Source organism: Ranitomeya imitator, chromosome 1, assembly GCF_032444005.1.
Source record: "Ranitomeya imitator isolate aRanImi1 chromosome 1, aRanImi1.pri, whole genome shotgun sequence".
Lineage (NCBI taxonomy): Eukaryota > Metazoa > Chordata > Amphibia > Anura > Dendrobatidae > Ranitomeya > Ranitomeya imitator.
The window spans coordinates 1,156,542,940-1,156,569,189 of record NC_091282.1 but is presented as its reverse complement, the minus strand read 5'-3'; positions in this window follow the sequence as shown (position 1 = coordinate 1,156,569,189).

Here is a 26,250-nt window from a genome sequence, read left to right as displayed (position 1 = left end):
GTTAGGGTTAGGGTTTAGATTACATTTACAGTTGGGAATAGGGTTGGGATTAGGGGTGTGTCAGGGTTAGGGGTGTGGTTAGGGTTACCGTTGGAATTAGGGTTAGGGGTGTGTTTGGATTAGGGCTTCAGTTATAATTGGAGGGTTTCCACTGTTTAGGCACATCAGGGGCTCTCCAAACACGACATGGCATCCGATCTCAATTCCAGCCAATTCTGCGTTGAAAAAGTAAAACAGTGCTCCTTCCCTTCCGAGCTCTCCCGTGTGCCCAAACAGGGATTTGCCCCAACATATGGGGTATCAGCGTACTCAGGACAAATAGGACAACAACTTTTGGGGTCCAATTTCTCCTGTTACCCTTGGGAAAAAACAAACTAGGGGCTAAAAAATAATTTTTGTGGGAAAAAAAAAAGATTTTTATTTTCACGGCTCTGCGTTATAAACTAGTGAAACACTTGGGGGTTCAAAGTTCTCCCAACACACCTAGATGAGTTCCCTGGGGGGTCTAGTTTCCAATATGGGGTCACATGTGGGGGGTTTCTACTGTTTAGGTACATTAGGGGCTCTGCAAACGCAATGTGACGCCTGCAGACTATTCCATCTAAGTCTGCATTCCAAATGGCACTCCTTCCCTTCCGAGCCCTCCCATGCGCCCAAACGGTGGTTCCCTCCACATATGGGGTATCAGCGTACTCAGGACAAATTGGACAACAACTTTTGGGGTCGAATTTCTCCTCTTACCCTCGGGAAAATACAAAACTGGGGGCTAAAAAATAATTTTTGTGGGAAAAAATTTTTGTTTTATTTTTACGGCTCTGCATTATAAACTTCTGTGAAGCCCTTGGTGGGTCAAAGCGCTCACCACACATCTAGATAAGTTCCTTAGGGGGTCTACTTTCCAAAATGGTGTCACTTGTGGGGGGTTTCTACTGTTTAGGTACATTAGGGGCTCTGCAAACGCAATGTGACACCTGCAGACCATTCCATCTAAGTCTGCATTCCAAATGGAGCTCCTTCCCTTCCGAGCCCTCCCATGCGCCCAAACAGTGGTTCCCCCCCACTTATGGGGTATCAGCGCACTCACGACAAATTGGACAACAAATTTTGGGGTCCAATTTCTCCTGTTACCCTCGGGAAAATACAAAACTGGGGGCTAAAAAATAATTTTTGTGGGAAAAAATGTTTGTTTTATTTTTACGGCTCTGCATTATAAACTTCTGTGAAGCCCTTGGTGGGTCAAAGCGCTCACCACACATCTAGATAAGTTCCTTAGAGGGTCTACTTTCCAAAATGGTGTCACTTGTGGGGGGTTTCAATGTTTAGGCACATCAGTGGCTCTCCAAACGCAACATGGCTCCCATCTCAATTCCTGTCAATTTTGCATTGAAAAGTCAAACGGCGCTCCTTCCCTTCCGAGCTCTCCCATGCGCCCAAACAGTGGTTTACCCCCACATATGGGGTATCAGCGTACTCAGGACAAATTGTACAACAACTTTTGGGGTCCAATTTCTTCTTTTACCCTTGGGAAAATAAAAAATTGGGGGCGAAAAGATAATTTTTGTGAAAAAATATGATTTTTTATTTTTACGGTTCTCCATTATAAACTTCTGTGAAGCACTTGGTGGGTCAAAGTGCTCACCACACCTCTAGATAAGTTCCTTAGGGGGTCTACTTTCCAAAATGGTGTCACTTGTGGGGGGTTTCAATGTTTAGGCACATCAGTGGCTCTCCAAACGCAACATGGCGTCCCATCTCAATTCCTGTCAATTTTGCATTGAAAAGTCAAATGGCGCTCCTTCGCTTCCGAGCTCTGTCATGCACCCAAACAGTGGTTTACCCCCACATATGGGGTATCGGTGTACTCAGGACAAATTGTACAACAACTTTTGCGGTCCATTTTCTCCTGTTACCCTTGGTAAAATAAAACAAATTGGAGCTGAATTAAATTTTTTGTGAAAAAAAGTTAAAAGTTCATTTTTATTTAAACATTCCAAAAATTCCTGTGAAGCACCAGAATGGTTAATAAACTTCTTGAATATGGTTTTGAGCACCATGATGGGTGCAGTTTTTAGAATGGTGTCACACTTGGGTATTTTCTATCATATAGACCCCTCAAAATGACTTCAAATGAGATGTGGTCCCTAAAAAAAAATGGTGTTGTAAAAATGAGAAATTGCTGGTCAATTTTAACCCTTATAACTCCCTATCATAAAAAAATTTTGGTTCCAAAATTATGCTGATGTAAAGTAAACATGTGGGAAATGTAACTTATTAAGTATTTTGTGGGACATATCTCTGTGATTTAATTGCATAAAAATTCAAAGTTGGAAAATTGCGAAATTTTCATAATTTTCGCCAAATTTCTGTTTTTTTCACAAATAAACGCAAGTACTATCAAAGAATTTTTACCATTGTCATGAAGTACAATATGTCACGAGAAAACAATGTCAGAATCACTGGAATCCGTTGAAGCGTTCCAGAGTTATAACCTCATAAAGGGACAGTGGTCAGAATTGTTAAAATTGGCCCGGTCATTAACGTGCAAACCACCCTTGGGGGTAAAGGGGTTAACCCCACACATTCCAATTCATCAAACAATTTTGCCCCTATCTACATAATGGGGAAAAAGTGAAAGGAAAAGTGTTGGAGGCAAATTGACAGCTGCCAGATGTGAACAAGGGGGATTTAAAGAGTGAGAGCGATGGCGCCAAAGAGTATATACCGTACAGTTGCTAAGGTGGGGCCCCAACATGGGATACTCACCACACACGGGGATATGAACACACTCAAAATGCAACACACACTACCACGTGCTTGAACACATACACCACCCTCAGCACACATTTCACCACACATACACCAACCTCGCCACATAAAAGTCGAATCACAAAAGTCGCCTCTCAAAACTCGCCACACGTGCAAAACTCACTTCATGGAAAACTCACCACACGCAAAACTTGCACACGCAGAAAAATTGCCACATCCACAAAAGTTGCAACACATGCAAAAGTTGCCTCACACAAAACTTGCACATACTCAAAATGCACCACACATAAAACTCGCCATGCGCAAAACTCACCATGCGCAAAACTTGCTGCACACAACTTGCTACACTAACCTTTCACATGCAACTCAGCACACAAAAAGTTGCTACACGCATGTCGCCACAGGTATATACTATATACAGGGGAGATGACACACAGGTATATACTATATACAGGAGGAGATGACATACAGGTACAGGTATATACTGTACAATTCTGTACTATATACAGGAGGAGATGGCACACAGATATATACTATATACAGGGGAGATGACACACAGGTATTTACTATATACAGGAGGAGATGACACACAGGTATATACTATATACAGGAAGAGAAGACATACAGGTATATACTATATACAGGAGGCGATGACACACAGATATATACTATATACAGGAGGAGATGACACACAGGTTAATACTATATACAGGAGGAGATGACACACAGGTATATACTATATACAGGGGAGATGACACACGTATATGTTATATGCAGGAGGAGGTGACACACAGATATATACTATATACAGGAGCAGATGACACGCAGGTATATACAGGAGGAGATGACATACAGGCACATACTATATACAGGAGGAGAAGACACACAGGTATATACTATATACAGGAGGAGATTACTTACAGGTATATACTATATACAGGAGGAGATGACACACGTATATACTATATACAGGAGGAGATGACATACAGGTATATACTATAAACAGAAGGAGATGACACACTGGTATATACTATATACAGGGGAGATGACACACTGGTATATACTATAAACAGGAGATGACACACAGGTATATACTATATACAGGAGGAGATGACACACAAGGATATACTATATACAGGGGAGATGATGCACACATATATACTATATACAGGGGAGATGACACACACATATATACTATGTACAGGGGAGATGACACACAGGTATATAGTATATACAGGAGGAGATGACATACAGGTATATACTATATACAGGAGGAGATGACACACAGATATATACTATATACAGGGGAGATGACACACAGGTATTTACTATATACAGGAGGAGATGACACACAGGTATATACTATATACAGGAAGAGAAGACATACAGGTAAATACTATATACAGGAGGAGATGACACACAGATATATACTATATACAGGAGGAGATGACACACAGGTTAATACTATATACAGGAGGAGATGACACACAGGTATATACTATATACAGGGGAGATGACACACGTATATGTTATATGCAGGAGGAGGTGACACACAGATATATACTATATACAGGAGCAGATGACACGCAGGTATATACAGGAGGAGATGACATACAGGCACATACTATATACAGGAGGAGAAGACACACAGGTATATACTATATACAGGAGGAGATTACTTACAGGTATATACTATATACAGGAGGAGATGACACACGTATATACTATATACAGGAGGAGATGACATACAGGTATATACTATATAAAAGAGGAGATGACACATAGGTATATACAGGAGGAGATGACATACAGGCACATACTATATACAGGAGGAGAAGACACACAGGTATATACTATATACAGGAGGAGATTACTTACAGGTATATACTATATACAGGAGGAGATGACACACGTATATACTATATACAGGAGGAGATGACACACAGGGATATACTATATACAGGGGAGATGATGCACACATATATACTATATACAGGGGAGATGACACACACATATATACTATGTACAGGGGAGATGACACACAGGTATATAGTATATACAGGAGGAGATGACATACAGGTATATACTATATACAGGAGGAGATGACACACAGATATATACTATATACAGGGGAGATGACACACAGGTATTTACTATATACAGGAGGAGATGACACACAGGTATATACTATATACAGGAAGAGAAGACATACAGGTAAATACTATATACAGGAGGAGATGACACACAGATATATACTATATACAGGAGGAGATGACACACAGGTTAATACTATATACAGGAGGAGATGACACACAGGTATATACTATATACAGGGGAGATGACACACGTATATGTTATATGCAGGAGGAGGTGACACACAGATATATACTATATACAGGAGCAGATGACACGCAGGTATATACAGGAGGAGATGACATACAGGCACATACTATATACAGGAGGAGAAGACACACAGGTATATACTATATACAGGAGGAGATTACTTACAGGTATATACTATATACAGGAGGAGATGACATACAGGTATATACTATATAAAAGAGGAGATGACACATAGGTATTTAGAGGAGGAGATGACATACAGCTGGTATATACTATATACAGGGGAGATGACATACAGGTATATACTATATACAGATGACATACGGGTATTTACTATATATAGGAGGAGATGACATACAGTTATATAGTATATACAGAAGAGATGACATACAGGTATATACTATATACAAGAGGAGATGACACATGGGTATATGCAATATACAGGAGGAGATGACATACAGCATGTATATACTATTTACAGGGGAGATGACATGCAGGTATATACTATATACAGGGGATGACATACAGGTGTATACTATATATATAAGGGAGATGACAAACATGTATATACTTACGGGAAAATGAGAGGTGTGAGGTGAAAATAAGGGGTGTGAGTTGAAAATGAAAAGGTGTGAGTGCAAAATGAGATGAGTGAGGGAAAATAGTGGAGTGATCGGAAAATGACAGATGTGAGGTCGAAATGACAAGTGTTAGGGGGGAATGAGAGGAGTGAGGGGGAAAAGAAGAGTAGTGAAGGGGAAAATGAGAGGTGTAAGGGAGAAAATGAGAGATGTGAGGGGGAAAATGAAAGGCGTGATAGGAAAATAAGAGAAGTGAGGTGCTATAACTAACCACAAATATTTACTATGCCCAGGCAACGCCAGACTCTTCAGCTAATAAATAATAAAATAGATGTGTATATAATTAATTATATTTATGACTCACCCCACAATTCCTAGTAACACAGAAACATCCAAGCCGCTTTTGGCATCCCAAGAACCACAATGCTCATGTCCAAAACATGTGGAATATAAAACACTATAGTTTCTCATCTATGCATGTGCGCCATCATGCTGAAGTCCACAACGCCATTCTATAGAAGACAATTTCATCTCATATGCTTGCACATGCACTATTTCTATTATTTTTTCTATTATTTCTATTAAAAGTAGTCTGATGCCATACTACTACAGGGCATGGCCATTAAATTTATATTATCCATATTATCACAGAAAAATTCTGCAAAATTAACTTCAAGTTCTACTACATATTGGACTGTACCTTTTCCTTTATTGTTACAATAATGTCAACAAGAATATCTTCAAGTATATATTTAATGGGGAAGTACATATATTCAATTAAATTAACCTATGACATATACAATGCAATCAAATTCTGTTCCTTTGAAAAAGGTCTGGCAATTAAGTATTTGACAAAAGAATATAACCAAAATGTATAATTTAGATAGAAATAGTTATTAATGTAGAATGAACAAGATAGAACACATTGTTAAATGTGTAAATAGAATTAAATCTGTTAGATGGCAGAGTGAATCATAATTCATTGTATTTCTTCAAAGTGAAAAATGTCTATAGAGGCATACATACAGTAAATTATCATAATTAAAATATTATATACACAAAAAATATTAAAGTAAAAAATGTAGAATATAACTAGAATTAATAAAATGCAGAGAAAAAAAATCCTTTAAAGCGCAGATCCATCACATCAATTTAAAATGCGCATTAAGACCATTTAATTTCAAAGATTCTAACTTTTAAATCTACTCTAGTTATTCATTTTTAAGTAATCTCTCCCTATTATACAGAATTAAAGATCCTTTTTCTTATACTCCAAATCTGCTAAAAGTTTTGATACCGATAAATCCAACTGCTTTTTAATAATCGTATTACCACACTGATCAAATAGTCATTAAACTATATTGAATCAAGAAGTGTCTTTTTGTTTTTTTTAATTAAAAAATCAAACCTTTATTTAGACCTATATAAATATATGCACACAGAATTATAAAAGTGCCTCTAAACCAAGAGCAATTATCCACAAGAGGTCAGCTGAAGCATATATATATATATATATATATATATATATATATATATATATGTAATTGTCTAAGGGTTTTTCCGTCTGTCTGTCTGTCTGTCTGTCCTGGAAATCCCGGCTCTCTGATTGGTCGAAACCGCCAGGTCAGAAACAAACAATCAAGATTTCTGGCTCTCACAGACCTGTAACTTCTTCTTTAAGAGTCTCCTCTTTCCTCCACTCATTACCTGTAGTAATGGCACCTGTTTAAACTTGTTATCAGTATAAAAAGACACCTGTGCACACCCTCAAACAGTCTGACTCCAAACTCCACTATGGTGAAGACCAAAGAGCTGTCAAAGGACACCAGAAACAAAATTGTAGCCCTGCACCAGGCTGGGAAGACTGAATCTGCAATAGCCAACCAGCTTGGAGTGAAGAAATCAACAGTGGGAGCAATAATTAGAAAATGGAAGACATATATAATATATAATAATTAAGTAGCATGAGAATGCATGCGGTGCCATACTGGCGGACGCCACTAACCACCTAGACTTGGGTATGGAAAGACCGGTGATAGTGCACGGCGCTGCACTGGTGGTCACAGTAATAAACACTGTTTGTGTACCAATGTTGGTAACAAGTTGCTCGCTAGATTACAATCATCCTCCTTACGCAAGCATTCAGACACAAGGGAGGGGATGATTAAAGAGCGCCCTTTACTCACAACACACACACATAAACAAGTGTTAACTAGCCGTGTGGCCATGCAGACCTTTTATAGCAGCAGCAAGTTCAGGACCTCCCTAGAGGACCAATGAGAACTGCTACAGTAACTGACAAACTTCAGGACCTTCCTAGAGGACCAATAGGAGCTACTGCAGTACCTGAGCATGTGACCCCAGACCTCCACTGAGAAGTCTTCCTTTGGGCATGCTCAGACGGCGAAAAGCAGGACTTAGTCCCTGAGACGTCTGCTCACTGATGATCACTACAGGCTACAGTGGCAGAGCCTGGAAAGGCAGCAGTAACCCTTTGCACAGAATCAGACTGAGCGAGATGCTGGGACCAACGTCTCCACTGAGCAGGCTCCACTGTGGCTGATGCAGAATGAAAGACCACAGCAGACATGGTTTGAGATTCCCTCTGTGCAGCGGCGGAAACTCGACTCCTAACAGCGTTCACATCGTATCCTCACCCATAACTTAAAAATTATACTGGAATATTCCTGTTAGGTGAAGCAGATTGTGATCTAAAGTGCAAATGCATCAATGCTACAATATCCAAGTCACATTGCACCTAAATTATTAATTAAAAGGAATAATCTACAATAACAAATAAAGGAGCATGTATCTAAAGTGCAGATGCATAGCATATGTAACCTAGGTAAATAGTAGCTGAGCCGTGTGAGCAATGCTCACAGAATCCCAAAAAACACTGCATCATCATCCATAATAACTGCATCATACAATAGGCAAAGAAAGCAGAGATGCAACCCCTGATCAATACATATTACCTGTATCTATGTGCCGATTCCAGTGTGTAGTGCCAAGTGGCACACTGCACCTCCAAAAACCCCAATGCACATTTCGCAAATGCTTCTTCCTGAGGGCACGCATTGCTCACATGGCTCACCTGCTATTTACTTGGGTTACATATGCTATGCATCTGCACTTTAGATACATGTTCCTTTATTTGTTATTGTAGATTATTCCTTTCAATTAATAACTTAGGTGCAATGTGACTTGGACATTGCAGCACTGAAGCATTTGCACTTTAGATCACAATCTGCTTTACCCAACAGGGATATTCCCATATAGTTTAGAAGTTATGGATGAGGATACGATGTGAATGCAATCTTTAATATCCATAGCCAGCATTTAACATTTGTTTAGGAGCAGGAAAGAGTTTTAGCCTCATCTGTTTCTCTTTGGATATTCATATATATATATGACCTCTTGTGGATAATTGCTTTTGGTTTAGAGGCACTATTTTAATCCTGTGTATATTTTTATATATGTCTAAATAAAGGTTTGATTTTCTTATAAAAAAACCAAAAAGGCACTTCTTGATTCAATATAGTTTAATGACTATTTGATCAGTATGTTCATATATTTAGTGGAGTGTTGCCCTCCCTTTGAGTAGGAGAATGGGCCTGGGTTATATTCTTTTTAATAATCATGCAACGGTGATGTTTAATTCTTTTATTAAAGTCCCATGTTGTTTCCCCTATGTATAATTATTTACACGGGCACTGTAGGACATAAACAACATAATCCGTATCACATGTCATACAGAATTTAATTAATAAATAATAGTGATGAGCAAAGACATTAGGCACTATTCGTTACCCGCACAAATAGTACGGTATTCAGGCTATTTGTTACACATTGAGTAATTAGATATTCACATTGGTACTGTATATTCGAGTGACTAGCTCAGCATGTGTGATGCTAGTCACTGCTCACTGCTAAGCCGTGAGTCAAAGAGGTCAGGGAGCCCAAGGTCTGAAGCCAGGAGGGTACGTCATAATCAGAAGGAAGAGACAAAAGCATAGTCAGGTAATGTTCCTAGGTCAGAGTAAATGGAGGATAATGGATCAGAGCTGAAAGGGTTAAAGAGTCAATTGGTCAGAACACAGTCTAAGGTCAGGCAACAGATCAAGCATATGGAACTCAAGGCATAGAGAGCTTAAAGCACAAACCTCACAAGATGAATGTACATCTGGCAGTGGTCTGGGAGAAGCTGCTCAGTTAAGTAGGCTTGGCCATAACCCGGGATGTTGAACACCTGAGACAGCTGACGCCTCTCAGTCATGGATTGGCTAGTTGAGCTGTCAATCAACACACCAACAGCTCAGCACACCCCTGAACCAGACTGGATGTCATGCTGTCTATCAAAGTACTGTCGGCTTCAGCACGCCCCTGTATCAGATTGGCGGGCGAGATGCCAGTAACTGCATCCCAGATTCCCTGAGGGGTGGAACCGTGACAGTACCCCTCTTCTTGGAGAGGCCATTGAACCCCAGGCTTCCCTGGAACTTTTAGATGGAAGGCCCTGACTAACCGATTGACCTTCACATCTCAAGCAGGGACCCAGGATCTCTCCTCTGGTCCATATCCCCTCCAGTGGATGAGGTACTGGAGGGAATTACGGACCCTTTGAGAATCTACAACCCACTGAACCTCTTATTCCAGACCACCGTCAACTGAAATCAGAGGAGGCAGGGATGAGGGAGAGGGATGAGGGAGACAATTCAGAAGGGATATACTCCTTTAATAGGGATTTAGGGAATAGGGATTTAGGTAATAGATTAAGGATGCGAAGGGATGAAGGAAGCTTTAACCTAAATGCCACAGGATTGACCACCTCTAGGATCTCATATGGACTAATAAACTTTGGACCCAACTTCGCCGATGGCACTTTAAGTTTAATTTTCCTAGACAACAAAACCTCATCCCCAATCTTATAAACAGGACCCACCAAACGTCTTCTTTCGGCATTAAATTTTTGGTGAATCTGGGCAGTAGCAATATTCTTTTGAACCTCCCATCAGACATCCTCAAGTCTCGTAACAGCAATCTCCACCCCAAGGTATTCAGAACTAATCCTAGAAAAAATGGGAATGAATACCATAATTACAGAAGAATGGTGAGGTTCCAGTAAATTGATTTACTAGACTGTTGAAAGCAAATTCAGTGAGAGGTAAAAATGAAGACTAGGGTTGAGCGAAACGGGTCGGCCAGATTCAGAAGTCGACGACTTCTGGCAAAGTCGGGTTTCATGAAACCCGACCCCTGTGTGGGGTCGGCCATGAGGTCGGCGATCTTCTGATCTGGAATCGGAATTCCGATACCGAGTTCCGATATGTTTAAGATATCGGGAATCGGTATCGGAAATCATATTTAAGTGTAAAATAAAGAATAAAAATAAAAAAATATTGCTATACTCACCCTCGGACGTTCCCTGGTTCTCACTGGCAGCCTTCCTTCCTAAGAATGAGCACCTGAAGGGCCTTCGATGACATCGCGGCTTGTGATTGGTCGCGTGAGCGGTCACATGGGCATCACGAGACCAATCACAAGCCGCGAAGTCATCTAAGGTCTTCAGGCACTAATTCTTAGGAAGGAAGCGTCCGAGGGCGCGTCCGAGGGTGAGTATATTCCTAATAGGTATATACTCACCCTCGGACGCGCCCTGGTTCTAACCCGCAGCCTTCCTTCCTAAGAATCAGCGCCTGAAGGACCTTAGATGACATCGTGGCTTGTGATTGGTCCAATCACAAGCCGCGACGTCATCGAAGGTTCTTCAGGCGCTCATTCTTAGGAAGGAAGGCCGACAGTAAGTATATCAATATTTTTTATTTTGATTCTTTATTTTACACTTAAATATGGATCCCAGGGCCTGAAGGAGAGTTTACTCTCCTTCAGACCCTGGGAACCATTAGAAACCCAATGCACTACATTGGGTTTCGTGTTTCGGCCGACCCCAACCCCGACTTTTCTATAGGATCGGCCAATTTCACTCGACCCGACTTTTGAAAAAGTCGGGTTTCGTGAAACCCGACCCGATCCTATAAAAAGAAAAGTCGCTCAAAGCTAATGAAGACCAGTCCTCCTGTTGCGCTGCCACAAAGCATCTTAAAATTTGTTCCAAAGATTGATTTGTCCTAAATCGGACTATTGGTTTCAGGGTGATAAGCAGTTGAAAATGACTAGTCAATCCCTAGTTTATTGTGAAAAAAGCAATCCAAAATTTAGAGACAAATTGTATTCCCCTATCAGACACAATGTTCAGAGGGATCCCATGTAACCTTACAATATGAGAAATAAACAAACTGGAGAGTGTCTCTGCATTAGGTAATCCTTACAAAGGAACAAAATGAGCTTGCTTGCTGAATCCATCAACTACTACCCAAATAGCAGTCTTCCCATCAGACAGAGGCAAATCTGTAATGAAATCCATGCACAAATGAGTCCATGGTCTTTCTGGAATAGGCAATGGAGCCAATTACCCAGCCAGCCGGCTATGACTGAGTTTAGCTTGTGCGCACACTTCTCAAGCAGATACAAAATCTTTAATATCCTTATGCATGCATGGCCACCAAAAAAGTCTAGCGATGGCTTTCCTTGTGGCAGTAACCCCAGGATGGCCACTTAAAATGGAATCATGAAATTCCTGTAACACCCGCAACGTTAGGTACACAGGCACAAATAATTTGAACCCTGGGAAAGTAGAAGGAGCCAACGACTGGGCTGTATGAATCTCCTCTTCCAGTTCCGGGGTTACCATAGACACCACAATATCCTGAGGAATAATGGGGAATGGGGGAGAAATGGAATCTAGACAATGAGATAAAGCATCACCTTTCACATTCTTATACCCTGGCCTGAATGTAGTAGAAAAGTTAAATCAAGAGAAAAACAAGGACCATCTGGCCTGTCTAGGAGTTAACCTTTTAGCCGATTCAATGTAAGCTAAATTCTTGTGATCCATGATCACTGTAACTGGATGAACTGCCCCCTCCAAAAAATGCCTCTATTCTTCAAAGGCGAATTTGACGGCAAGTAACTCCCGTTTCCCAGCATCATAATTTCTCTCTGCCGGTGAAAAAGTTTTAGAAAGAAAAGCACATGGACGCAGATAAGACTGCCCCCACTCCGATCTCCTAAGCATCCACATCCACATTGAAGGGTTTTTGGAGATCAGGTTGGATCAGAATGGGTGCAGACATAAAAACTCTTTAATCTTTCAAAAGCTCAGATAGCCTCCAGCGAACAAACCTTAAGATTTGCTCCCTTATGTGTAAAGTCAGTAAATGGTTTAGCAATTTATGAAAACCCCTTGATAAATTTTCTCTAATAGTTGGTGAATCCCAGAAAACACTGCAAAGCTACTAGATCACGAGATTGAACCCAATCAATTATGGCATGCACCTTCTTGGTGTCCATCTTAAACCCTTCTGCTGACAAGATAAACCCCAAGAAAGAGATTTCCTATACAGAAAAAAACACATTTCTCTAATTTATCAGAGAGTTCTCCCTCAATCTTTGGAACTCCACATGGACATGTTTCTGGTGAGTGTCCAAGTCTGGCGAGAAAACTAGAATGCCATTGAGGTATATTGCAACCAATCTTCCAATGCAATCAGACAAAATATCATTCAAAAATCTCTGAAGCACAGCATGTGCATTAGATAATCCGAAAGATATGACAAGGCTTTCAAACAGACTCTCAGACGTTAAAAAAGCTGTTTTCCACTCATTACCCCTGTAAGCCCTCTAAGATCAAATTTATTAAACACTTTTGCCCCCAGAATTTGATTATATAGGTCGGAGATGAGTAGAAGTGGGTAGGTATTTTTAACCGTGATCTTGTTTAGTTCTCGGAAATCAAGGCAAGGACTGAGAACCCCATCTTTCTTTTTAACAATGAAAATTCCAGAAGCTATAGGGAGGAGGAAGGACGGATATGACCCTTTGGTAAATTTTCATTAACATATTCTTTCATGGCGGTCCGCTTACGCCCCAACAAATTATAAAGGCAACTTTTGGCAATTTGGCGCTAGGAATAAGATCAATAGCACAATCATAGGGATGATGGGGAGGCAGTATCTCTTCCTCTTTTTCCAAGAACACATTTTGAAAGTCCTTCAGGTTCAATGGAAGACCCTCCCGACTAGCAGAGCATATTTGTACATTTTTTAGACATTTCTTAGAACAGCTGGGGCTCCATTTCACAATCTCCTTCAAACATCTATATATATAATTGCCTAAGGGTTTTTCCATCTGTCTGTCTGTCTGTCTGCCCTGGAAATCCTGCGTCTCTGATTGGTCGAGGCCGCGAGGCCTCGACCTATCAGCGACGGGCACAGCATGGCGACGATGATGTCATAAAGGTTGCCTCGACCAATCAGCGACGGGCACAGTCTGCCGCGAATTCGCCTCGACCAATCAGCGACGGGCACAGTATCAACGTAGACGTCATAATGGTTGCCATGGCGACGATGATGTCATAAAGATTGCCTCGACCAATCAGCGACGGGCACAGTCTGCCGCGAATTCTGGAATCATTGCTGTCCATATACTACGGGGACATGCATATTCTAGAATACCCGATGCGTTAGAATCGGGCCACAATCTAGTCAATCAATAACTGGATTGTGAGTCTGTAACCATGAAAACCCCAGTACCAGTCCAGCAAATAAATTATCTAACACATAGTTGCACCTACAGATAGCCCTTGCTGATGTGACAGTCTCATGAAAATGTGTCAGTTGGTGGTCATTCCCCCGAGTTGCATCTAGTGTGCTTGGACCTCCCCTGTAATCCTTGAGGGTGAATAAAGCCAGTTCCTTTGCCAGCAGCATTGTCTGAGAGAAATCTTTTTAGCAAGTCTTCCACAACAGCCCTGTGGCATACATGCACTGAAAATGTCCTGTCTGCCTCCAACATTAGAGAAGCAAATTTCTCCTTGTACTTTAGTTCAAGAAAAAGGCACAGCCAGTATTTCATGTTGAACAAAGTGTTTCATGCGATTCTTTTGGGATCTGGACCTGAACTCTGCCATGTGTGACAAACTACAAAGAGTCAAACATTCAGTGTCCTCAGCAGGAATAACGCTAACTATCCTCTCCTCCTCACAACTCATAGTTTCCTCCTCTTCCTGTTTCTCCTCTTTAGGCCATCCATGCTGGACAAGCATGAAGCTGGGATTGACCACTCTGTAGTGCAGATCAAAAGATCCTGTTCCACCTCATCCTCCTCCTCTTCCTGTTCCTTGTCATCTCACAATGTGGCTTGAGAATATTGTGTGAGGCTGAGCTGTGTGGTATCAGCCACTGTAAAATCTTGCTCTATAGCCATCTGCTCGGCATTCTAAGCTTCCTCTTTGATATTCTGCAGTGAATGTTTTAATAGACAGAGCAGTGGGATGCTTACAGTGACAATATCAGCGCTCACCATCTTGATGCAATACTCAAAGTTTTGAAGACCCTCAGAAATGTCATTGATTCACACGCAATCGGCAGTTGTTATGTGTGAGGGCTGAGTGTTACTCTAATGGCATTATGAAGCTAGAAATCAGACACTGCTCTCTGCTGCTTACTAAGCATTGCCAACATATGAACTGCCTACGGCCTCAACACATTTATCTAATTATTATTGTTATCATTTTGCCCATTCAAAATTTTCTTCATAACCAGGATCCTTGTATCTTGTTCTCACACACTTTATTCATTTAATAGCCCTCTGTACTTTTACGCATACTGGTTGGTAACTGGTTCATGCAGCATTACATGAACACCTGATTTATCATATTATGGCTGGTCAGAACAATGAAAGCAATTGTTACTATCCACCTTTCGTGTCTCCCCTATTTCCTCATAGATTGTAAGCTTTATAGCAGAGCCTTCATTAATCTTGGTATCTGTGGTTTATGTGATTATTGTTATTCTGTAATGTCTTTTATTGTCTGTACAAGTGGTATCTAAAATGTAAAGTGCTGCGGAATATGTTGGCACTATAGAAATAAAATTACTATTATTTATTAATATTATTATTATTAAAGGTTGAATTATAGCATATGGGCAGGTCATAAATCAGTCAGTGACAAGGCAAAATAAAGCTCTGCTGCAGCAAAGCTAGTTTGCTGAAAGCCTGACTTTTGGAAATGTGCACTGACAGGCCGTACCATGGCACTTGGCATGTAGGTCTGGCAAGTCGGGGTATGCTTTCAAAAAATGCTGCACACTGAAGTGCAGCATGTGGGCCATGCATGGACTGTGTTCACCAGCTTGAAGAGCTTTAAAGTCACCACCAAGTTACACCCATTATAGCACACAACCAGACCTGGCTGGAGGTTAAAAAAATTCACTCCGTCCTTCAAGCTCAGCGTGCATTAGTGTCAGCGCAAACTATCCACCATTTGAATAAGATGAAACACTAAGGTAGGAGATCTATGAAGACCCCACTGCTGTCATAGAGACATAAGAAATTTAAAGATGTTTTGAGGTTGTGCTGCTGCCTCTGACACTGGGTACCTTTTCTGTGTGAAAAACATCATGTCATCTGAAGATTACCAACAGTTCACAATATAGTGCCCAGTGTCAGAAAGCTCAGTTTGCATCCTAGATCATAGGTCTTCCAGCAGGGTAATCTCTGAAAAAGCTGTGACCACCAATCAATAATCTACTATATAAAGCTGAATGTGTGTATGTGTGTGTGTGTGTGTGTGTATGTCCGGGATTGGCATCTGCACCGTCGCAGCTACAGCCACAAAATTTTGCACAGTCACACGTCTGGACCCCAAGAGCGTCATAGGCTATATTGTGAGGCACAATTTTAACCCCGCGCGTTCCAATTCACCAAACAATTTTGCCCCTATCTACATAATGGGGAAAAAGTGAAAGGAAAAGTGTTGGAAGCGTTGCAGCTACAGCAACAAAATTTTGCACAGTCACACGTCTGGACCCTGAGAGCATCATAGGCTACGTTGTGAGGTGAAATTGTAACCCCGCGCTTTCCAATTCACCAAACAATTTTGCCCCTATCTACATAATGGGGAAAAAGTGAAAGGAAAAGTGTTGGAGGCGTCGCAGCTACAGAAACAAAATTTTGCACAGTCACACGTCTGGACCCTGAGAGCGTCATAGGCTACGTTGTGAGGTGAAATTTTAACCCCGCGCTTTCCAATTCACCAAACAATTTTACCCTATCTACATAATGGGGAAAAAAGTGAAAGGAAAAGTGTTGGAGGCGTCGCAGCTACAGCCACAAAATTTTGCACAGTCACAAGTCTGGACCCTGAGAGCGTCATAGGCTATGTTGTGAGGTGAAATTTTAACTCCACGCTTTCCAATTCACCAAAATATTTTTCCCCTATCTACATAATGGGGAAAAGTGAAAGGAAAAGTGTTGGAGGCAAATTGACAGCTGCCAGATGTGAACAAGGGGGACTTAAAGAATGAGAGCGATAGCGCAAAAGAGTATATACCGATCAGTTGCTAAGGTGGGGCCCCGACATGAGATACTCGCCACACACGGGGATATGAACACACACACAAAATGCGCCACACACTACCACGTGCTTGAACACATACACCACCCTCAGCACACATTTCACCACACATACACCAACCTCGCCACATAAAAGTCGAAACACAAAAGTCGCCGCTCAAAACTCGCCACGCGCAAAACTCGCCACATGCAAAAACTAGGCTCACGCAAAACTCGCCACAAGTGCAAAACTCACCTCATGGAAAACTCGCCACACGCAAAACTTGCACACGCGGAAAAATTGCCACATGCACAAAATTTGCAACACATGCAAAAGTTTCCTCACACAAAACTTGCACATACTCAAAAGGCACCAGACATAAAACTCACCACGCGCAAAACTCGCCATGCGCAAAACTTGCTGCGCACAACTTGCTACACTAACCTGTTACATGCAACTCGACACACAAAAAATTGCTACACGCATGTTGCCACACAAAACTCATCTCACAAAAGTCGTTACATGCATGTCGCCACAGACAACTCAACACACACAACTTGACAAACTAAACTCGCCCTAAAACACACACAAGTTTGGTATTAGCCTTCAAAAATAAAAATCTGATTAATAAGCAGACAAACTACAAGAGCAACAAATGTACCATATAGGAAATACAGCAGCTGTCAGTCACATGACCTGTCTATTATGTGTATGTGTGAGCTAATATATACTGCCAGGGGGAGGGCTTCCTGTTGGCTGGGGATTTATCAGGCTGCCAATTTATCTTACAAATACTGAGGTAAAAATACTGAGCAAATAACGTGTTAACGAGGTCTAATACAGGAGATCACACAGGTACATACTATATACAGGGGAAATGACACACATATATATACTATATACAGGAGAGATAACACACAAGTATATACTATATAGAAGAGGAGATGACATACAGGTACATACTATATACAGGAGGAGATGACATACAGGTATATACTAAATACAGGAGGAGATGACATACAGGTATATACTATATATAGGAGCAGATTACCTACAGGTATATACTATATACAGGAGGAGATGACATACAGGTATATGCTATATATAGAAGATGACATACAGGTATATACTATATACAGGAGGAGATGACACACAGATATATACTATATACAGGGGAGATGACACACAGGTATATACTATATACAGGAGGAGATGACATACAGGTATATACCATATATAGAAGGAGATGACATACAGGTATATACTATATATAGGAGGAGATGACATACAGGTATATACTATATATAGGAGATGACATACAGGTATATACTATATATAGGAGGAGATGACATACAGGTATATACTATATACAGGGGAGATGACACACAGCAGGTATATACTATATACAGGGGAGATGACATACAGGTATATACTATATACAGGAGATGACATACAGGTGTATACTATATATAAGGGAGATGACAAACATATATATACTGAGGTGAAAATGAGAGGTGTGAGGTGAAAATGAAAAGGTGTGAGTGCAAAATGAGAAGAGTGAGGGAAAATAGTGTAGTGATCAGAAAATGACAGATGTGAGGTTGAAATGACAAGTGTTAGGGGGGAATGAGAGGAGTGAGGGAGAAAATGAGAGGTGTGAGGGAGAAAATGAGAGATGTGAGGGGGAAAATGAGAGGCGTGATGGGAAAATAAGAGAAGTGACGTGACATAACTAACCACAGATATTTACTATGCCCAGGCAACGCCGGGCTCTTCAGCTAGTATAGTATAAAAAGCAGGGTGTGATTCTAGATTAAAAATTAACTTTTAATAAACTCGTTAAAAAATGGTAGACCCAAATAATCAAAACACATAAAGGACTCACAGTACATCACATTTCAAAAGAAGAAATGCCAATATCACAAATAAATCGAACTGCCTCAGACCTCAATATCCCAAGATCCCTATGAATAAATCTATCATGGGAACATAAAGGTCCGATATCAGCTGACAGTGCGGAAAATATCAAATTTCACATCACCTGGTCATTTGGCAGATCAGACCACATATGCTCTTTATATATGCATCTATTATTGGTAATGACCGCTCAAAATGGTGTGTGAAAGAAAAAAAAAAGTGAACAGTTTCACCCTATAACAAATTAATGACCGTTTTTAACTGGTGTAAAGACTGGGGAGATGGCACATCATTATCCATACAAATACCCCATCATAGAATATCACCAGTTTTTATATAGTGACCCCCAATGCAAAGTAACGAAAAGGTATACTTCCCTACGCATTTCGTTTTTCTCTACTCATCAGGGGAAGATTCCTGTAATTCTCCATTGAGATAGGAGGAGCAAGACGGGGTGCTGTGACGGTCTTCCAGCAGGGTACTTCAAGAAGCACCCAGAAATGGATGAAAATAAAGAGCTATAGCTATAGTATTCGGAAGTTGCCAGCAATGATTCCGGAATTAAATTCCATTGAATACCTGTGGAGAGATCGTATAACTGTTGATGGGAGAAGGCATCCTTCAAATATATGAGACCAGTTTGCAACAGAAGAGTGGTCCAAAATTCCATTTGATAGTTGTAAGAAGCGTGTTGATGGTTATAGGAAGCGATTGACTGCAGTTATTAATTCCAATGGGTGTTCAACCAAATATTAAAGTTAGTGTGCCAACAATTTTGTCTGGCCCATTTTTGGGGTCTGGTGTTAAATTATGTCCAATTTTTCTTTTTTTTTTTCTCTGTCTTTTTCTATTGTAACAGTACAAATAAATGAAATAAACATGTGTATAACAAAATGTGTAATTGCAATAATTTTCTAGAAAAAACACTTCATTTTCTGGAATAATCTCAAGTGTACCAACATTCTGGGCCATGACTGTATAACAACCCTTCTGAACAGTCATCTAAAATGATCCATAACTTTAAATCTGCAGCTGTATTGACTATTTTTCTTACCTAAGACATTTAGGACATGTGCATTCCCATGACCCAGTGACCCAAGTCTCAGATTGAAGGTTGGGATTTGTAAAATACTCACACTTATTTGATACATATTTATATCCACAATAGCTAGACCATAATGCTTATATGTCAGAAAAAGTTTTAGGAAAGACTTTGAATTTCACAAAACCATCTCGGTGAATAAAAAGTGAATTGCGTAATAGAAAAAAAATATTGGGGCACAACTTCAAAACTCACTTTGAATTCATAGATTTGCCTTCATAAATGAGAACTAAAAATGACACATTTAAAAAAAAAATTACAGAAAGAAACCATATTTGTTTGTCTGCAAAAGTACATTTTGTGTTGACAGAGTGTTCATAACTTCTGACAGAATTTATATGAAAAGAAACGCTCTTGTGCCATCATACAGTTCAGTTTATTTCGTTTGAAACTGATATAAAACAAAGAAATAAAAGTTGATGGTAAACAAAAATGCTGTATAATCATGTTCCATAGGTTTTACACCGGTTACCTCTTTACCAACTCATTGTACATTATAAATATATATTATATTGCAAGTTATGAGAATAAACAGTTCTGTTGAGACAGAATACATGGCAATGATTTGCTTTAGAAAGAAACTTATCTTTGATTTGTATAACGAAAAAACTTTTCAGTATATTAATACAGTAAAATTATTTTTTCCAACTAGGTTAAATCTCTCCAAACCCTATTGAATTAATGCTATTTGTAAGAGATTATTAAGAGATTATTAAAATAATTGATAAGTAGAGAGTGAAAGATAATGAGAAAGAAAGAAAGGCAAATGGGAGTGAATGTCTAAATGATGCAAATTAAGAGATTAACAGTCTATTTTATACCTTCATGTTGACTACATTAAAAAAAAATTACCAAACTTATGTAGTTTAGTCATCATCACATGTTAGTTTCTCACATGTGAGGATGAGTTTACCTTTCTATCTTTGAGCGATACCGTCCGATACTTGAAAGTATCGGTATCGGATAGTATCGGCCGATACCCGAAAAATATCGGATATCGCCGATACCGATATCCGATACCAATACAAGTCAATGGGACACCAAGTATTGGAAGGTATCCTGATGGTTCCCAGGGTCTGAAGGAGAGGAAACTCTCCTTCAGGCCCTGGGATCCATATTAATGTGTAAAATAAAGAATTAAAATAAAAAATATTGATATATTCACCTCTCCGGCGGCCCCTGGACATCACGCTGGTAACCGGCAGGCTTCTTTGTTTAAAATGCGCGCGTTTAGGATCTGAGGAATGACGTCGCGGCTTCTGATTGGTCGCGTGGCGTTCACATGAGCGGCACGCGACCAATCAGAAGCCGCGACATCATTCGCAGGTCCTAAATGCGCTCATTTTAAACAAAGAAGCCTGCCGGTTACCAGAGTGATGTCCAGGGGCCGCCGGAGAGGTGAATATATCAATATTTTTTATTTTAATTCTTTATTTTACACATCCCTATGGATCCGATACCAATACCCGATACCACAAAAGTATCGGATCTCGGTATCGGAATTCCGATACCGCAAGTATCGGCCGATACCCGATACTTGCGGTATCGGAATGCTCAACACTAATCTTTACAGTAATATAGGTACGGTACGACAAACCAAGAATTGCTACTGCTCCTGGAAAACTAGATTCCTTCTGTAAAATGCATAACCGCAGTCCATGAAAAGCTAGTGAGCCAGTCCTCAGGACATGATCTACCAGCATTTTAACACCAATTGTAATACTTGATTTGCTATTGAATATACAAGTTTCGCTCACCAAATTCAAATGTCTAAAGAATTAATCGATAGTGAACACTGTTTAAAAATAAACCAAAAAATTAGTTTCTTTTGTACACTTCACTTCTCAAAAAGTGTAATAAAACATTATTATTAATTATTAACACTAAAAAATAATATTTCTGCTGAATACAACATTTGTCACAGAAAAAATATTGCCTTCACATGTTTTTTTTGAAAAAATATTTTAAAAAGTATTGCTTTCAGAACAACTCAAGGCAATGCAAAAACAAATGATTTTTTAAAACATTATGTTTATAGTGCCAAAAGTTATTAAACATAAATTAAAGCAGATAAGTTATGCATTTCCATACATTTTTCGTTTTTCGCTCCTCTCCTTCGCAGAGCCATAACTTTTTATATTTCCATCAATATGGCCATTTGAGGGCTTATTCTTTGCGGGAAGCGTTGCACTTTTGAACAACACCATTCATTTTACCATGTCACGAACTAGAAAATGGGAAAAAACTCCCAAGTGTGGTGAAATCGCAAAGAGAGTGCAATCCCACACTTGTTTTTTTTGGCTTTTTTGTTAGGTTCACTAAATTCTAAAACTGACCTGCTATTAAGATTTTCCAGGTCATTACACATTCATACTGTAGACACCAAACATGTCTAAGTTCTTTTTTTATTTAAGTGGTGAAAAATTTCAAACTTTGCTGAAAAAAAATAAAATTGCACCTTATTCCGATACTCGTAGCATCTCAATTTTTCGTGATCTCTGGTTAGTTGAGGGCTTATTTTTTGCGTGCCAAGAGGATGTTTTTAATGACACCATTTTTGTGCAGATATGTTCTTTTGATATCCTGTTATTGTGTTTTAATGCAATGTTGCGGCGACCAAAAAAATGTAATTATGGCGTTTTGACTTTTTTTTATCGCTATGCGGTTTAGCAATCAGGTTAATCCTTTTTTATTGATAGATCAGCGATACTGAATGCAGCGATACCAAATATGTGTATGTTTGTTTTTTTAATTGCTTTATTTTGACTATGGCAAAGGAGGGTGATTAGAATTTTTATATTTTTTATTCTTTTATATTTTTAAAAACATTTTTCTTTAACTTTTAGCATGCTTCAATAGTCTCCATAGGAGACTAGAAGCTGCCATAGCCCGATCGGCTCAGCCACATAGAGGCAATGATCATTTCACCTCTATGTAGCTGAATTACTGACTTGCTATGAGTGCCGACCAGTTGGTGGTGCTCATAGCAATCGGCACGGACAACCATAGAAGTCTGCAGGAGACCTTTGGTGGTCATGCTGACAAACTGATTACCCCTGATCACGTGATGGGGTCACCGATGTGCTTATTACTGGCACGATTGCCGGAAGTGCCATTTAAATGCTGCAGTTAGTGTTTGACAGCGGCATTTAACTAGTTAACTTTCGTCAGGCTGCATAATTTTACAACGTTAACAGGCTGCAGAGGTACAATTGTACCTTCATATATATTTTATTGAATATATATTCTGGACCAAAACTGCAGAGATGTCACGAAATTTCAGCCCTCTACGGCTTTTCAAAAAAATAAGTTATTGCAATTTTAAAACGGAATAGTTACAATTGTACCTACTCAGCCGGACGAAGGTTAATAGCCACGGGTGGATTGCAGTTCCTCCAGCGGCTATTGTGGGCACATGTCCGCTGTTCAAAACAACCTAGAGAGAACAAAAGAACAAAGAAAAATGCCTACAAAGTTGGGAACACCCAAAATTTAATCAAAAGTGAATTAATTTTTATTATTTAGACAGATAACAGCACATGCAAAAATCACAGAAAGACTCAATATCAATAAAAACATTTAAAACAAAAGATGAAAAATTGTCCCGTCTGTATAGGAGCGAACTCTGTTGCTTCACAGAGTCACCAGGATTAAAGGTAATGCTGTGCTCTGTTAACCTCACAGAGGATCACAGCTCACTAGCGGAGCAGGTAGCATACAGTGGTCATACAGTCAGCAACAGCACACAAACAACTCCTCTCCAGAGGTGCCAGAATTATAGTGGCTATATGCCAGCCCTAAATTCACACACACAAACTCCTCTCCGGAGGTGCCGGAATTCTAGTGGCTATGCAGTTGACCCTGAGCACATGCTGACACAGAACACAAAGTAGCTAAGCTCATACACACAAGAACATAAAGCACAAAATAATGCCCCACAATATAAACACGGAGGTCCGTGAAATTAGGAAAGCCAAAGCAAGAAAAGTCCTTCAAAAATCCATTTAAAAATATAATTTTATTAAACCATATTTAAAACACAATTTAAAAAGGGATTATTTCATACAAAAAGGAATGAAAAAGACACGCAAACATCGGGCAGTGGGGTGAAAACCGATGCAGCAATAATAATAAATATACAGATAGTATCAATAGTATATCACCACAGGTGAATCAAATAGAAAGCACAATATTTAGAATAATTAGAATAGAAAAATACATGTGCATGTGGACCCAAAATATTCTACAGGACTACCGGACTGAGTACGGCTAATTCAATAAGATGATGCAATACATAATAAATAAGATTGCTAAAGATGATGCAATATATAATGAATAAGATTGCTGAAGAGCCTTATAACTGAGTGTTTCTCTGCACATCACAGCCAGGAGTAAAACATAAAGTAAACAGCAATTCACAATAGATATTAGGCTAGTGAATACACATCGTTACCCAGAGTCCAGACTGTCACAACGTACCGTCCTCAAAGGGGGTACGTTGTGGCTGTCTTTTATAGAGAAAGCTCTCTAGGACCTTCCTAGTGGTCCAATAGGAACTGTTTCAGGACCTGAGCATGTGACCCCTGACCTCCAATGAGAGATCGTCCCTTGGGCATGCTCAGTAGAGGAAAAGCAGGGCTTAGTCCCAGGAGCATCTGCTCACTGCTGATCAGTGCTTGTTACAATGGCTGAGCAGTAACCAAGAACAAAGTATCTGACTGAGCCAGACACTGGGACCGATGTCTCCACTGAGCAAGCTCCAAAGCGGCTGAAGAAGAATGGGAGACTGCAGCAGAGGTGGCTCGAGATTCCCCTTGTGCAGCAGCGGGAACTCAACACCTAACATCAAATTTTCCTCATGTCACATTTACATCAGCACAGATTTGAAATAATTTTTTTTAGTTAGAATGAATAAGGGTTAAAAGTTAACCAGCAATATTTTCCCCAAAAATTTACAAAACCATTTTAAGGGACTATCTCCCATTCAAAGTGATGTTGGGGTCAATATGACAGACAATACCCAAAAGTGACACCATTCTAAAAGCTGCACCCTTCAAGGTGCGAAAAAACACATTCAAGAAGTTTCTTAACCCTTCAGGTGCTTCACAAGAGCTAGAGCAATGTGGAAGGAAACAATTTATATTTAACTTTTTTCACAAAAAAATTACATTAGGCCCAAACTTTTTTATTTTCACAAGGGCATAAGGACAAAACTTAACCACAAAAGTTGTTGTCCAATTTCTCATGAGTACACTGATACCCCGCATGTGGGGTAAAGACACTGTTTGAGCGCATGGCAGGGCTCAGAATGGATGGAGCACCATTTGACTTTTTGAATACAAAATTGGCTGGTGAGTACCATGTCACGTATCAGTGGTCGTTAAGAGGTTAAAAGAAGGTTTTTATTATTAAGGGAAAAAGAAATCCAAACCTACCGGGCCCTGTGTGAAAAAGTGATTGCCCGCCACCTTTAAAACATAAGATAACTGTGGTTTATAACATCTTTGCAAAGCTGATTTCAAATTCCCTAGCCACAACAGGCCTGATTACTGCCACAGTTGTTGTCAATCAAGAAATCACTTAAATAGGATCTGCCTGACAAAGTGTAGTACAACAAAGGTTTCTCAAAAGCTAAACACCATCTTGCAATACAAAGAAATTCTTGAACAAATGAGAAACTAATTGAGATCTATCACTCTGGAAAAGGTTATAAAGCCATTTCTCTAGCTTTGGGACTTTAGCGAACCACAGTGAGAGCCATTATCCACAAATGGTCAAAATATGGAACAGTTGTGAACCTTCCCAGGAGTGGTCAGCCACCAAAATTACCCCAAGAGCGCAGCGATGACTCATTTAAGAGGTCACAAAAGATGCCACAATATCCAAAGAACTGCAGACCTCACTTGCCTCTGTTAATGTCAGTTTGCATTACAACACCATAAGAAAGGGGCTGGGCAAAGATAGCCTGCATGGCATAGTTACAAGATGAAAACCACTACTGAGCAGTAATAACATAAAGGCTCGTCTCAGTTTTTTCAGAAAACTTCTTGATGATCTCCAAGAATTTTGGAAGAATACTCTGTGGA